The sequence below is a fragment of the Morus notabilis genome, unplaced genomic scaffold, assembly GCF_000414095.1.
Source record: "Morus notabilis unplaced genomic scaffold, ASM41409v2 Scaffold76, whole genome shotgun sequence".
Lineage (NCBI taxonomy): Eukaryota > Viridiplantae > Streptophyta > Magnoliopsida > Rosales > Moraceae > Morus > Morus notabilis.
This window is the reverse complement of record NW_010360995.1, coordinates 176,006-191,557: the sequence shown is the minus strand read 5'-3', so window position 1 is coordinate 191,557 and position 15,552 is coordinate 176,006. Positions and strand designations below refer to the sequence as shown.

General features: G+C 33.2%; 1 non-coding gene across 1 annotated transcript; it reads left to right on the top strand.

Moving 5' to 3' along the window:
• The first annotated feature begins 12,657 nt into the window (after positions 1-12,657).
• TRNAT-GGU lies at positions 12,658-12,729 on the top strand. Its single transcript has one exon. It is a non-coding gene; the product is annotated as a tRNA-Thr (tRNA).
• Positions 12,730-15,552: the final 2,823 nt, after the last annotated feature.

The following is a 15,552-nucleotide window of genomic DNA, read 5'->3' as shown; positions in this document are numbered from 1 at the left end:
ATGGCACCTGCTGAATTAGAGGAACTGCATAAGCAACGTCAAGAGCTATTGGATACAGGTTTCATCCATCCCAGTCATTCTCCGTGGGGAGCTCCGGTGTTGTTTGTAAAAAAAAAAAGGACAGAACAATGAGGCTCTGCATCGATTATAGGGAGCTTAACAAGGTGACTATAAGAAATAAATACCCGTTGCCAAGAAGTGATGATCTATTTGATCAACTGCAAGGTACGACGGTATTCTCGAAGATTAATTTGCGGTCCGGTTAGCACCAGTTAAAGATCAAGGAAGAAGATATTCCTATGTCCGCCTTTAGAACTCGTTACGGCCATTATGAGTTTGTAGTCATGCCATTCGGATTGAACAATGCCCCTGCTGCATTCATGGACTTGATGAACAGGTTCAAGGACTTTTTGGATAAGTTTGTGATAGTGTTTATTGATGATATCCTCATCTATTCAAAAACTCAAGGAGAACACGAGAGGCATTTGAGAACGGTGTTGTAAACATTGAAGAAGCACAAGTTGTATGCAAAATTTTCTAAGTGTGAATTTTGACTGGATCGTGGGGCATTCCTCGGCCATGTGATTTCCAAAGAGGGGGTGATGGTGGATCCTGCAAAGATTGAAGTCGCTAGCAATTGGAAAAGACCAACTAATGTAAGTGAGATCAAAAGTCTTCATGGTCTAGCCGGATATTACCGAAAGTTTGTAGCAAATTTTTCGAAGATTGTCATGCCACTTACGACACTTACCCGAAAAGGAAAGAAGTTTGAATGGAACGAAGACTGTGAGAAGAGCTTCCAAGAACTAAAGAGGAGAATCACCAGTGCTCCAATCATGACTATTCCAGAAGGGGATAAAGGTTTTGTAATATACAGTGATAGTTCTAAGATGGGCCTAGACGCAGTTTTAATGCAGAATGAAAAAGTAATTGCCTATGCATCAAGGCAATTGAAGGATTATGAGAAGAACATTCCCACTCATGACCTAGAGTTGGTTGTCGTAGTTTTTGCATTGAAGATCTGGAGGCACTACTTGTATGGTGTTCGATGACAAATATTCACCGATCATCAAAGTCTGAGATACTTCTTCACTCAGAAGGATCTAAATATGAGGCAGAGGAGGTGGCTAGAATTGGTAAAGGATTACGATTGCGAAATCCTTTATCATCCAGGGAAGGCAAATAAGGTAGCTTATGCCTTAAGTAGGAAGACTCATGCTGCATTAATGTCGTTGCAAGAAATGTCTAAGCCTCTTCTGAAGGAGATTCGAGAATTTGAGTTAGAAATTGTCGTGGGGTAGTTGTCCGCAATGACCTTGATTCCGACTAATTTTGATGAGATCCGGGGCATGCAGTGCCTTGATCCAAGTATAGTGAGGATAAAAAATGACATACTTGAAGGGAAGTGTGAGGGTTTTAGCATAGCAGATGATGGAGTGCTGAAATTTAAAGGACGGTTATGTGTCCCTAAGGATGATAAACTGAGGAGGAAGATTCTTGAGGAGGCACATAAAACTCCATATACACTTCATCCTGGTTCAACCAAGATGTATATGGATCTTAAAGGAAGTTTTTGGTTGTTTGGAATGACGAGGGACGTAGCAGACTATGTGAAGCAATGTTTGACATGCTAGCAAGTCAAATTTAAGCGTCAAAGGCCAGGAGGGTTGCTTCAGTCGATTCAGATTCCAGAATGGAAATGGAAAGACATTGCAATGGACTTCATTGTTGGACTGTCGAGGACTTCAAACAGATTTGATGTTATTTGGGTGGTTATTGACAGATTGACCAAGTCAGCTCATTTTCTTCCTATACAGATGACATTTTCTATGGAACGATTGGCAGAGCTGTATGTGAAACAAATTGTGAAGCTTCATGGTGTTCCCAAATCTATCATTTCAAATCGAGATGGTAGGTTCACCTCAGATTTCTAGAGGAGCATTCAGGCAGCTATGTGGACGAAGCTCAAATTTAGCACAACTTTTCACCCACAAACAGACGGTCAGACGGAGAGGACCAACTAAACACTTGACGATATGCTTCGAGCTTGTGCTTGGATTTTAAAGGGAGTTGGTGTAAGTTTCTACCGTTGGCTGAATTCGCTTATAACAACAGTTATCAAGAGATGATTGGGATGGCTCCTTATGAGGCACTATATGCGAGACATTGCAGATCCACAATCTGTTAGCATGAGGCTGGGGAGAAGAAGTCGATGGAGTCAGAAATTAAGAAGAATATCGATTTCAAGGAGAAAACTGACTTTGTGAATAAGACATCAGAGGTGGTGAAGGTGATTCAGCAATGGATTGCCATAGCTCAAAGTAGACAAAAAAGTTATGTAGATGTTCGTCGAAGGCCTTTAGAGTTTGAAGTTAGGGATTCGGTGTTCATCAAGGTCACACCAATGAAGGGCGTGATGCGGTTTGGCAAAAGAGGCAAGCCTAGTCCGAGGTACGTCGGACCCTACGAGGTGATTGAGCGCATAGGCAAAGTAGCTTACAAGCTAGAGTTGCCTCAGGAGATGGCATCTATCCACAACATGTTCCATGTGTCAATGTTAAAGAAATACGTACCAAATCCTTCACATGTCATCAAGCCACAAGCAGTTCAGATTCAAGAGGATATGAGCTATGAAGAAAAACCAGTTGAGATTATAGATCGAAAGATGAAGACCTTGAGAAACAAAGAGATCTCTCTAGTCAAAGTTCTTTGACGCAATCACAAGATAGAGGAAGCTACATGGGAACGAGAAGATACCATGAGGATGAATTACCCTGAATTATTCTAAGTTTTGAGGATGAAACTTTTTAAAGGTGGGAGAGGTTGTAACACCCATTTTTCTAACTAACAAAATTCTTAGAAATAAACGTTAGGAATTAACTTGAATAATGTTATGGTATCATAATTAATTAACTCTAACATCACATTGAGTTATATTTTACAGGTGAACGCGACGAGGACTCGAGGTGCTAAGAACAAGTTCATGCCATTCTATAGAAATTATATATATGTTCATGATATTATGTACTTCATGTTATAATGCATGGAATTAAGTGTTTTAAGAAAATTCTAAGTTTTTCCAAGATTTTTCTTGTTAGACAAAAGAACTATTTTCATGATGTTACTTTCTAGCTCTATTTTGGACATCTAAAATTCTAAAATTATTCCATTAGTTTATACAAAGTTGTAGAGCTTTTCATAAGCTTTCTAACGCCTTCTCATTTGCAAATTGGACATCGGAGTAAGAAGATGTGGCCAGTATACCATCCGGATATCCAACAGTCTCCGACCAAGTTACTACACCCAAATAAGAACGGAAATTCTAGAAGTTGACCTAACTCCCTTATTTGCCTTCCACACAATTTTACACCCTAATGACAGCCATTCCCCCAGCTGTTAAGGGGTGATTTAATCACAAAATTAACCCCCAATTAATATCAAATTAATCCCTTTTAATTTTATATGATTTATGAGCCAATAAACATTTTCAAGCTCTTACGCTCTCTTCCCCTCTCTCTTCTTCTTTCTTTCACGTCCAAGAACACCACAATAGAGAGCCTCCAGGACCAGCCATCAAACCTCCAATATTTTAACCCCTCTTTGTAAACCTTTGGTTCTTCTAAGCCACAATCAAGAAGATTCCAAGGTATGTTCCATCTCTAATTTAGTATTCATGGTTGTTAGGTGATTTCTTTTGGTGTTGGGCGTTGGTTTTAGAAGATTATGAATAATTTTCTTTGGTTGAAGATTGAGGAATGATATATGTGATTTAGGTGAGGTTTAATGTTCATGACCGTATGTTTTATTTTGGGATAATTATGTATGACACAGTTCTTGTTTTGGGTGTTTTGGTGTCTTCATAATTTGATAAATTCTAGAGAGGCATGTTAGGAATTATGTTATTTTCTTATATTTTTGTTTCCCTTTTATGCTATAATTGTGATTTCATAGAAACATGAGTTAGCATATTGTTTTTGGATTCGAGTTGCAAGATATGTGAATTTTCATGGTCACATTGATGTTTCTAGTTCGCTTTGCCATAACAATTTTTATAGAATGTGTAATTTGAATATTTTGGAAAGATGTCTTAGGGCTGGTTAAAGTATACATATGGTTGGAATTTATTTTATCTTTAATGAATTCATTTTGGTATTTTCGGAGTTTATTGTGCTGGAATTTTTCAGCTAATATGATCTATGTTTAAAACAGTATTTGAGGGACTAAACGAACTCCTTTTTTAACAAATAAAATGTCGTTGGAAAGACCTTGATGTCTATTTTCATTTGGCATCATTTTCAGATCTTTTTGAGCTTTCTATGATTTTTTATGAATTTTTAAAGGGATAAAGGTCAGGCTGTCAGTTTTTGTAAGATTTAGAAAATTGGTGTAATTATTGGGATTTTTTATGTCTTGATGTTAATGAATGGTGAGAATGGTATATTAGATGTTATTTTAACGTGATTAATGTATTTGATGAGTTACTAAGGATTTTAGTAATCTTATTTATGATTTATAGCATGAACGGTTCTAGAGGCGAGCACCCGAGGACCTCATTCGTCGCGTCACCGTTGTGAAATTTTAAAAGGTTAAGTAAGGCGTTCATGTAAGTACACTCTCACCTGTAGCATGAATTGAAGAATTGAGAAGTATATGATTTTGATGTTTATGATGATGTTATGACACCTTTAATATTTCATATGATGATGTTTTGAAGAAAAATGGATATATGTATTTTTATGTTTTTAAATGGCATTGTACACCCTTGATGGTGACTGGTGAGTGGTCTTATTGCCATGGTTGGTATGGGATTTACTACCTCATACTTACCGTGGCTAGCGCGCTATGATGGTACAGCGTCGGGCCCAATATATGATGGATTTTAAAGTTTAAACATGTTCAAAAATAATTATTCTCATGATGATGTTTATTGTTGATGAATAAAAAGTTCATTTAAATTTGTGCGAATTAAGTGTCTTACTAAGCCCTTGCTTATATAACTTATTTCATGTTGCAAACAATCTAAAGGGTAAGATGTAGCCATGGAGAATCTTGGAGCAGATGCGAGTGGTGCGTGATAAGAAAATGGGAGAAACGGTCATTGAATAAAAGTGCTTAATGTTAAACAAAGTTTTTAAATTTTTATTTTTATTGTTTTGAATCTTTGGGTTATGGTGACTTTAATTTGAAGAATACTTAAGATCATTTTTTTAAGTTTATTTTACGATATGGATTTTAATAAATGAGTTGAACCTAAAGATTATTTTTCTTTGATGAGCTTTAAAATTTTTAAAGTTATAATATGAAAAAAAAAAAATTAGGATTTCTTCAAGTCACTCAAAGTAAAGTGTTTCAAGCATAACTATTTTCCGCATTTTTTTTAGAGATAAAAATTTCAAAGTTAAGATTACTGTGATGGCCCGTGAGGGGTCATTAAGATGTTTTCACATGTTTTATGAAAACTATGAAAATGCATGATCAGTGTTATGCCAAGTTACGTCATGATATGCTACGATGAGAAATGCATGTCTATGACTTGTTCTGTTATGTGAGATGTTATGCAATATTAAACTTGTTAGGAATAGTGCCCTTAAAGCATGATATGTAATAAGGATGTTTATTAATTAATTAATAAAATAGTTTATTCATTATTTATGTGCATGTATTATTGAATACTTTATGACTATCATTGAAAATTCAGTGATTATTTATGTGACCTTAAATATTGAATATAAGTGTTATATAGGAGAAGATAATATTTAAGGATAATAATTGAAATAATGTTCATGATGAATTTAATTAAAGTTACAGAATCTTTAATTAAAACAGTTTTAATAATGTCATTCCCGTTAAGAATGGAATGGTGTTATCCAAATCATTAATATAGAGGGATATTGAATGAGTGTATTATGCATAATGAGATTATGTAGAACTGAGGCACATACACAATTTGATTTCATGATAATTTTCGTTAAGTATAGAAAATCAAATTTGAGTCTACTGATGGTCATATAGAATGATCTTAATCCCGATTTATAAGTACACTCATATTTATGGATTCGTATTTTTTTATTTACTTGGTACGGATTTTGAGGTCCTAAATCCTATGCCTTGTATCTTGAAAACATGATGAAATGAATACCCAGGAATGCTAATAGATGAGGTGGAATCCATTCCTTCTTCTTTGAAGAAGTAGAAAAATAATTCTCTTGAGGGGCACTTGAATAAGTAATGAGCTCGTACTCATGAATGTGTTTAATGAAAATACTATTCATTAGAGAATCAATAGTACTCAAGGATAAAGATGTAATTAGAAAGGTTAATGGATTTTGCCAAGCTCTAACTATGAATTATTTATGGAGGGTTTATCTATATGTAGTAACTATATCGAATGGACACTTCAAGTTCTTAGAATTAAATTATGTCTATAATTTTGAGAGTGCAATTCCAAGTTTTTAGTGGAGCAACTTGTGGAATTAATAGAGTTAATTAATTAATTATTAATTTTATTGGAACTCAAAATTATAGGTCCATGAGTCCCACGTCATCCTTGTAATATTTGCAAAACAAGATGAATTAGCAGAATTTAATATCACTCGAAATAAATATTGTGATTATTTAATTAAATTAATTTTGGAACACACTGTGGTGGGACCAGATGAGATCACACGCCTAGGCACAAGGAGGTGCAGGGGCGTGTGACACAGGTAGAATTCCATTAGGATTTAGTTGCTTGTTCTCCAAGATATCCGACTTACTTGTTTGAAAAGTTTTCCAATCAAATTCAAAAGGAAAGTGACGTATAACTTCATTTAGATTTGAATTTGAGTTAAAATTGAAAATTGGATAAAGGAGAAATTTTCTCGCTCTCTTGCGGTAGATTTGTGCCACCACATGGAGTGGCTGGCAATGTAGTAAAAAGGAAGGAGAAATTTGTTTCCAAAATTAAATGGAAAATTGTATTTTAACGAGATTAAAATATAGTAATAACCAAATTTCTCTTGCTTTGTCTTCAAGTTAAAATAAAGGAGTTTTTCTAGTATTCTATAAATATGAGACAATAGAAAATTAGAGTAGAGAATTTGTGCTCTCTATTTTCAATAGGTGGCCAGTTTCTAGAAAGAGAAAAAGAGAAGAAAAGTTCTTCCAATTCTCAATTTCTTCACATACATGCATTGATAGTGAAAGAATACAAATTAGCGACTGATCAAATTTGATAGTTCTATATTAGAGTCCACACTCTGGGTCTTGCAGATTTCAAAGACTAGATGAGGAAGATTCACATTTTCTGACAAAGCTTGGCGCTTGGACTATTCATTAGTGCTGGAGCTTTGGACGGGCCGCCTGCGACCGTCCGAAAAGCCCGAGGATTTGCCCGAGCCCGAACCCGACCCGCCCGAGATTTTCAGGCCGCCCGCCCGAGCCCGAATTTCACCTTGAACGGGCCGTGGGCTTGTATTCGGCGGCCCGAGCCCGGCCAGGCGGCCCGAGCCCGCCCGAATTGCCCAAATTTTTTAAACTTTTTTTTTAATATTAAGTTATTTATATATATATTAGTATTACAATTTATATATATATATATATTATATTTATATATATATTACAATTTGAAATGAACACACGAACTCGGGTTTTCAGACATAATTCGGGTAAAAATTCAAAAAATAGCCATTTTCGGGTTTTCGGGCAATTCGGGCAACTCGGGTTTTCGGGCAAAATTCAAAAAACTAGCCATTTTCGGGTATTCGGGCACCTCGGGCGGGTCGGGCAATTCGGGCAGGCGGGAAAAATTCGGGCAAAATTCAAAAAAATTCAAAAATTCGGGCTTCGGGTCGGGCAATTCGGGCACACCCAATTTTCGGGTCGGGCAGTTCGGGCTTGGTCGGAAAAATTCAAAAAAATCCCGGCGGACAGCGGTATACGGTGGTTAGACGGCGGCGGGCAAGGGTGGACATGTCAAATTCGGGCTGCCCGAGCCCGAACCCGAATTTCTTGCTTGGGCGGGCAGGAATTGGGCCGGCCCGCCCGAGCCCGAAAAAATTCGGACTTTGGGCGGCCCGCCGACCCGAAGTTCCAGCACTACTATTCATGGTCAAGGACTTCAAATTATCTGCCTAATTGTTCCCTAGGTATCCATCATTATAAATTAATATGATTAATTTATTATTGCATAAATTAATATATTCTATAGAATATTTAAAATTTTATCAAAATTTTCATTATACACGATCTGTACTACCACGCTTCCGCACTCGAAAATGTTTCGAAAACCAGTAATTGGTATTAAAGCGGTCTATTGACTATATTAATTTATGCTATGATTATGTGATAATCAATATTTATGTTAAATATGTGATATTTATTTTGTATGTATGTGATGGGTAGGCACTTGCATTTATTACGGATGTTTAATATTTATTCATGTTGATGAACATATGGATGATGGATTTGATTGTTAATTATATGGTTCCATGGATCGGTTATTATTCGTTCTTAAATTATTGGTAATTTTATTCGTGTTAGAATTATAGTAATTCTATGATAGGGTGTGACGCCCCTCCTATGAGGCCGCCACTGTAACTTAAACTTTAACTTGTACTTACTGGGGTTTCTTAAGGGTCTTGAATTAGATTGGATAGCCGGACGGAGAATCTAATGAAATTTTGAGTTGCGGAAAGAGCAGAAGATACTTTGTATACATACTCATGAAAGTCTCTGAGTACTCTGACATTCATTCAATAGTAATTCGGTTGAATGGCTAATTGGCTTTTACTTTAACTTAAATTTATATTTATATAAACTTTTAGTTTATATACTTTTACTTATTTATATATTATATATTAATATATTAAAGTTTTAACTTAACTAAAGTACAAAAATAAATTTGAACTTTTCGATAATCTCGAGTCAAGAACGTAATAGGACGTCTTCGATTGGTTCATAGCGACAATCGAAGATGGTAAGATTGAGATCAAATAAAAGGGAAAAATCGAAAAGAAATAAAATAGGAGTATGCGATAGATAATGATCTAGCTTGATTCTATATTTTTATACTTTTGAATTAATGAAATGAAGGGCGACAAAAGAAAGAATAGGTCTTATTATTCTGACATATTATTAACATTCCTTTGATACTTTTGAGACTTCAAGGGCTGTCTCTGCCTATTTTGCTTGTACTTAATGTTTTCCGATTATACTAGAGATCTTTTAGTATAATCATTAGAACTTGGTCTAATTGGATTTATTGGATTTTTTCATCAATGGTGTTGGATCAGAACCCCCTTTTGACTCTGCGCTGGTAATTCTACTATTATTAGTAAACAATAATTGAATAATTCCTTCATAGAGATCGAGGACATAATTCACATGGATATAGTAAGTCTCGCTTGGGCTGCTTTGATGGTAGTCTTTACCTTTTCCCTTTCACTCGTAGTATGGGGAAGAAGTGGACTCTAGAAGTACTACTAATTGAGTTTAGGAATCAAACTGTATCAATTTTTTTTATAGATCGTTCTGCAAAGACTTTTTTTTTTAATTCACTATTTCAATTTAAAAATTGAATTTCAAAAAATTTTCATTTCGAAGTTATATGTATTGGATTCTAGTGGAGTAATGTATTCTATAAATAACATATGAACTCTTTCAATCAAACAAATATTTCAATTATTCCTATGTTCGTATTTCGAAAGTACTCCAAATGGTATGAAATCTTTTCCAATCGAATTCTTCATAAATTTTCTATATCGACAATGAGTAAGAGTAAGAACGAAAGCCTTTTATATACTTTACTTTTTTTTTTACTTTTTATTTGTTATTTTTTTCCGTCTTTCCTCTTCAAAGAGAAAAGAGTTCTGTTATTACATTACGTGGATACACTTTTTTACGGGAAACAACATAGACATAGTGGTTGTACAAGGAGATACTACACATAAGAAAATATTGTCTTGGGCAAGTCACATATTGCGCACTTACCATTTGTTTTATTATTTTAAAAATTTTATTTATGCTGGTCTTTTTTTTTCATTTCATATAATGGTTGAAGGGTTAAAATTGGTGAGGTTTATTAATCCTTTTCGAAATCCGAAGAAGTTCCCATGGAACCTCTGGATACTCTGTCAACTGGTTAATCAATTACTTCTTTGTTGGAATGCTAACAAGAAGATTACTTGATTTTCTTTTATTATACCCATACCTCTTTTTCTTTCATTGATTTGATTCTTTTTTTCAATGGATATCGGAATTCATATTAAAAAAGATAAGAAATCTAGGAATTAGAATCGTAAGAGTAAGAGCTGTCTTTCGATTATTTCAAATTGATTGGAATCAACACAAATCAAATAAATCAAATAGAAATAGATGAAGCAAAGAAATAGGATTGGGACATGACACTATGTACATTCTATATGGAATTTATATCTATATAATGTCAATTGATATATATTAAATTAACCTGTATCGTCATACAGCAAACTTTATACAGTACAATAATAATACTAGTATGGTAGAAAAATCGTTTTCTACCATACTATCTAGTATCTCATAGAATACTGCTGATTCTAGTTCGATGATTTCATTTAAAACGTGAAATTTGAATCCTTTTTATTTTATTTCTTCTCTTCAATCATTGATAAAAACTAAAAAGTCACAAGTTTAATTTAAATTAATCACTTTGACTTACTGTTTTTACGTATATTATAAGTAAAAAAGCAGTAGGAATTAGAATGAACAGTGCAGTAGCAATAAATGCGAGAATATTTACTTCCATAATTTCATCCTTTCGTTTTTCTTTAATTCGCAATAACTCGGGATTTAATCCCATAGAGATAATAAATCTTTTGTCTATAAATTCAATGAGATGAATTACATCGAGATATAATCGAATCGGATCAATATCATGAATAACAATATCTGACAAATTGATTCATCGTCAAGAATTGAATAATATAACATAGGAAGATCTTTTATCCATATCGAATTCCAAAGTCAATTTTGATACAATCAAAAACCCCTTTACTTTAACTTTGATTTATATTTTTCATTCTTTTCCACCCTTTCTTTCTATAAACTAGCGCCCTCCTTGTACAATCATTTGATGAAGTATCATCTAACCGCTTTTACACTTATCATTGGTTCCAAACAAAGCCAAACAATAGAAATTAAAAAAATAAAAAGATAAAAAGAAAAGGGATTCCTGTTGGCAATGAAATTCTACTCTTTGTACTTTCTTTCACAGAACAGAAAAATGGAAGATGAATTGCTGTATTTTTTTATTGGATTTGGATCCATCGGGACTGACGGGGCTCGAACCCGCAGCTTCCGCCTTGACAGGGCGGTGCTCTGACCAATTGAACTACAATCCCAAGGAAATAACATAATAAAATAAGGTGTACAGTATACATATTCTTATGTTTTTATTCAAATACTTTCGATATGGATATGAACTTTAGCAAGAGAGGCAGTGATTACTAATAATCTTGTCGTTATTTCCAAATTAATTGGATAGTCAATCTTTCAATGAAAAAGGTCTTTTTTTTCTTTACTCTTTTCATTAGACTTTACACTTCCAGATCTTGATATGAATATAGATCATTAGCAAGATCAAAACTTGTTGGAAAAAAGAAAAATAAATAGAGTAATAGCGATAGGGATAAAGATATATCAATATCAGAGATTTTGACTGGGATCGAGCATTTCTGGAGAACAACAAATGGCTTATATCATTTCATGGTGGATCGGCGAATTATTGGGCCGAGCTGGATTTGAACCAGCGTAGACATATTGCCAACGAATTTACAGTCCGCCCCCATTAACCGCTCGGGCATCGACCCGGGAAGAATCAATCCAGGCTTAGTGATAATCCACGATCAACTTCCTTTCGTAGTACCCTACCCCCAGGGGAAGTCGAATCCCCGCTGCCTCCTTGAAAGAGAGATGTCCTGAACCGGTAGACGATGGGGGCATACTTGCCCAACCGTCATCATACTATGATCATAGTATGAATAGTTTTTTGAAATTGTCAATATAATGGAATCGTATGACTCAACGCGAAGGATCTTTCTGTCTTTCACGATTATAGAGAATTCTTTGATTATTTATATTCCTGAATCGTTCATTCTAATCGACATTTTATAATTCCATAAATAAATCTATTTTCTTTTTTTCTTTAAATTTAGAATTTAAATAATATTATTAATAATTTCAATAATTATTAATAATGTTAATATTATTTTATTTAATAAATCTTTTTTTTTTTTTCTTTTTTTTCTAAGAATTTGGTTTGGGGGGCAAGCTGAATCGCTTTATTAATGATTCGATGAAATAGTTTGGATCTAGGTTGAATTGGTAGGTACCTGTATCAATCAAATGAATTTCGTTATGATGGCAATTAGAATCTGTCTTGAAACAATTCCTTGCATTGATTGATATTTATGAAATCAAATATCACTAAACCCCCTTTTTTTTTACTTATACTTACAATTTTTTACTTATACTTACAAGTATATCCTATACTCATTATGTAAATCAAATTTATCGTTCCTGAATGAACCACTATACGTTTAAGATATATTATAACGTATACGATGTATTTATATACATATAATATGTATATAGACTAAACACATAGTGATTAGTGGCTTATTCAGGAATTGAATCAAATATGCCCTTTTAACTCAGTGGTAGAGTAACGCCATGGTAAGGCGTAAGTCATCGGTTCAAATCCGATAAGGGGCTTTGTTTTTTTCATAAAACTAGCACGGTAGTATTCATATTTGAAGGGAGAATAGAGATTTTATTAATATTTTTCTTTTTTTTAATAAATAAGTAAGAAACCATATTAATTCATTATACTATTAATTATACTATTTATTATAGTATAGTAATTATAGTTATAAGGTTGAACATTTGCTATTATGTTTATAATAATCATATATTATATTTTAATATTATAATGAATAGTATTAAGTTTATACTGAAAAATAATAAGTTGTCTACTTAAATTTTATGGTTCGAATCTTTAGTATTCTATTATTTATTACCTGTGTCTACTATTTAGGCAGAATACCGTCACCCATTCTTACTAAGAAACTGAAAGAAACGGAAGAAAGGGGGGAAAGTGAGGAAGAAAGAGATGTAGAAAAAACTTCAGAAACGAAGGGGACTAAACAGGAACAAGAGGGATCCACCGAAGAAGATCCTTCTCCTTCCCTTTTTTCGGAAGAAAAGGAGGATCCGGAAAAAATCGATTTTAAAGAGACACGATATAAAAATAAACCCGTTTATGAAACTTATTATCTGGATGTGGATCGGAATCAAGAAAATTCGAAGTTAGAAATATTTAAAGAAAAAAAAGAACTCCTCTGGTTTGAAAAACCTCTTGTGACTATTCTTTTCGACTATAAACGCTGGAATCGTCCATTTCGTTATATCAAAAACGATAAATTTGAAAATGCTGTAAAAAATGAAATGTCACAATATTTTTTTCATACATGTGAAAGCGATGGAAAAAAAAGAATATCTTTTACGTACCCACCCAGTTTGTCAACTTTTTTCGAAATGATACAAAGAAAGATGTCTCTGTTCACAACAGATAAACTTGACTCTGATGAATTATATAATAATTGGAGTTATACTAATGAACAAAAAAGAAAAAACCTAAACAACAAATTTATAAATATAATCAAGGATCTTGACAAAGCTCTAGATAGTAAATTCCTTATTTTGGATGTACTAGAAAAAAGACCTAGATTGTGTCATGATAATACGAAAAAAAAATACTTACCAAAAGTATATGATCCTTTCTTGAATGGGGCATACCGTGGACAAATTAAAAAAAGGTTTTCACTTTCAATCAAAGATAAAGTTTCCATACAAAATTACATAGAAAGAGGTTGGATAAATAAGATCCACGGTCTCTTTCTTATTATTAATTATTTAGAATTTGAAGAAAAAAAACCATTTGATAGAATTGATAAAAGATTATTATCAACAGAAATGAATTTTTTCTTGAACTTAATCAATGAATTTAATGGAAAACCAACATCAAGTTTAAATTTTAAAAAATTTTATTTACTTCCTGAACATAAACAATTACGAATTAATTTAGAAGGACGAGAAAAAAAAATAAGATTTCTATTTGAAAGATTTCTAACGGATCCTAACAATAAAACAATTAGAAAACAAGCTATTGGGATAAAAGAAATCAGAAAAAAAATTCCGCAATGGTCATACAAATTAATCGACGATTTGGAACAAGAGGAGGGAGAAAACGAAGAAGCTTTGGGAACGGATTCTCAGATTCGTTCAAGAAAATGCAAACGTGTATTGATTTTTAATCATGAACTCGAAAATACCAATGGTTATAGTAATTCCCAAGATACTAATAATAATGATGAAAGGGACGACATTGCTTTGATACGTTATTCGCAACAATCGGATTTTCGTCGAGACATAATCAAAGGCTCAATGCGCGCTCAAAGGCGTAAAACAGTTATTTGGAAAACCTTTCAAGCAAACGTACACTCCCTTCCTTTTTTGGACAGAATCGACAAAGATGTTTATTTTTCTTTTGATATGTTGAGGCCGATAAAAAAAAAATTTCAACATTGGCTATGGAAAAAGCCAGAATTCAAAATTTCAGACTATAGAGAGAAAAAATCAAAAGATAAAAAAAAAGAAAAAGAAAAAAGAAGGGAGAATGCACGTATAGAAATAGCGGAAACCTGGGATAGCATTGTAGTTGCTCAAGTAATAAGAGGTTTTGTATTAGTAATCCAATCAATTCTGAGAAAATATATTATATTACCCTCATTGATAATAGTTAAAAATATTGGTCGTATACTATTATTTCAATTTCCTGAATGGTCGGAGGATGTAAAGGATTGGAAAAGAGAAGTGCATGTTAACTGCACTTATAATGGTGTTCAATTAGCAGAAAAAGAATTTCCGAAAAACTGGTTAATAGACGGTATTCAGATAAAGATCCTATTTCCTTTTCGTCTGAAACCTTGGCACAAATCTAAGCTTAAGCTACGAAACAATTATAAGGATCCAATGAAAAAGAAAGAACAACAAAATGATTTTTGTTTTTTAACAGTTTGGGGAATGGAAACTGAACTTCCTTTTGGTTCGCCCAGAAAACAACTTTCATTTTTTGAACCTATTTTTAAAGAACTCAAAAAAAGACTTATAAAATTAAAAAAGAAATGTTTTAGAATTCTAATAATTTTAAAAGAAAGAACAAAATTATTTCTAAATGTCTCAAAAGAAAGAAAAAAATGGGTTATTAAAAATATTGTATTTCTAAAAAAAATAATAAAAGAACTTTCAAAAATGAACCCAATTCTATTAGTTGGATTAAGAGAAATAGAACTATATGAATTGAGTGAAAGCAAAAAAGAAAAAAATTTGATAATCGATAACGAGCTAATTCATGAACCGTCCATTAACATTCAATCTACAAATTGGACAACTTTTTCATTAACAAAAAAAAAAATACAAGATCTAACTAATAGAACAAACACAACCATAAATCAAATACAAAAAATTTCAAAAGAC